Here is a 2,162-nt window from a genome sequence, read left to right on the forward strand (position 1 = left end):
ATGTGTGAATGTAATTTGTTTGAAATATTTTGTGCATTTGCTGTGTAGAAAGCTAACAAATACCATGTTTTATTTATTTATTTTATCTAGGTGATAATGAAGTTCTAGTAGTAAAATGAACCCTCTTCAGGAAGTGTTAATATGACTTTGTTGGAAAGTAGAATAAAACAAACAAGGTTTTGGTGAGAATTGCCAAAATTGTTAGCTATAAAAATAGGAGAGAAAATCTGAAATAGATTGAATACTTGTTTGCAATATTTATTCACAAATTACTAATGAAAGCTTCATGATAATGATCACTACTGATTATGCGCCAAATTCTTTACATGTATTTCCTGTAATCAACCCAATAAGTTTAGATTGTTGTTATTGTTATGTGCTATCGAATTGATGCCAACGCTTAGTGACACAAGGACCAGGCAGTACTGCTGAAACTCTATTGTAACACGCATGATGGTCCTTTCTGATAACATGTCCAACATACATGAGATGGAGTCTAGCCATCCTTGCTTCTAAGGAACATTTTGGCTGTACTTACATTAGACTAGTTGTACTTCTATCAATATTCTTCACTAAAACCATATTAGAGGGCTCAAGCCTTCTTGTAATTGTTGTTAGGAGCCACTGAATTAGTTGCAAGTCATAGTGATCCCATGAACAACAGAACAAAACACTGGCAGTCCTCCTCCATCTTCACAATTGTATTAGCTCATTGTTGTAGCCACTGTGGCAACCCATCTCTTCAAGGTCTTCCTCCCTAGCCCCTTCTATTTTACTAAGCATGAGGTCCTTTTCCACGGACTGTCTCTCCTGATAACATGTCCAAAGTAGGCGAGACAAAAATCTCACTGTCCTCCCTTCTGAGAAGCATTTTGGCTATACTTCTTCCGAGACAAATTTGGTTGTTCTTTTAGCAGTTCCTGGCAAGTGCCACAATTCAAATGCATTGATTCATCTTCAGGCTTCCTTATTCAATGTCCAATGTCACACGCTATGAGGTGATTGGAAATACCATGACTTGTGTCATGCACACCTGAGTCCTCAAAGTAACATCCGTACTCTTCAATACTCTGAAGTGGGCTTGTGCAGCAGATTTTCCCAATGTAATGTGTCTCTTCATCTCTTGACTGCTGCTTTCATGAACATTGATTGTGGATTCAAGCAAGATAAAATCCTTAATGACTTCAATCTAATTGTCCATTTATCATAATGTTGCCTATTGATCCAGTTGTGAGAATTTTTGTTTTCTTTACAATGAATTGTAATCTATACTGGAGGCTGCAATGATTGATCTTCATAAGCAAGGGCTTCAAGTCCCCCTCACTTTCAGCAAGCAAGGTTGTTTTCAAATCTTTATTGAAGGGTTGTTAAGCCGTCCTCCAATGCTGATGCCCAGTTCTCCTTTACATAGGACTGCTTCTTAGACCATTTGCTCAGCATACAGATTGACTAAGTATGGTAAAAGGATACAACCTTAACACAGCTTTTCTGATTTTAAACCAGGCAGTATTTCTTGGTTCTATCTGAATGACTGCCTCTTGACCCATGTATATCCATGAGCACAATAAAGTGTCCTGGATTTCCCATTCTTCTCAATGCTATCCATATTTGCTTCTGATTCACACAGTTGAAAACTTTGAATAATCAATAAAACACAAGTAAATATATTTTCGGTATTCTCTAAGCCAAGCTTTATCTGACGTCAGCAATGATATCCTTTGTTCCACATCATCTTCTGAATCTAGCTTGGATTTCTGGCAGCCAATTTTACTTGCACAAGCAAAATTTTACCTGCATGCGACATCAATGATATTGTTTTTTAATTTGAACATTATGTTGGGTCATCTTTTTTTGGAATGGGTACAAATATGGGTCTCTTCAGTCAGTTGGCCAAATTGTTTTTCCCAAATTTTCTGGCATAGATGGTGGAGTGCTTCCTGTCTTTCACTGCTCTTTGAAACATTTCATTGGGTATTCCATCAATTCCTTGAGGCTTCTTTATGGCTAATGCCTTCAGTGTGTTTGGATTTCTTCCTTTGGTATCATTAGTTCTTGATCGTATGCTATCTCTTGTAATGGTTGAATATCGACTAGTTATTTTTGATAGAGTGACTGTATTCTTTCCATTTTCTTTTGATGTTTCTTGCAGCTTTCAATATTTT

The sequence above is a fragment of the Echinops telfairi genome, unplaced genomic scaffold (assembly GCF_000313985.2).
Source record: "Echinops telfairi isolate 266 unplaced genomic scaffold, ASM31398v2 ScPeMD7_7469;HRSCAF=8507_1, whole genome shotgun sequence".
Taxonomy (NCBI): Eukaryota; Metazoa; Chordata; class Mammalia; order Afrosoricida; family Tenrecidae; genus Echinops; species Echinops telfairi.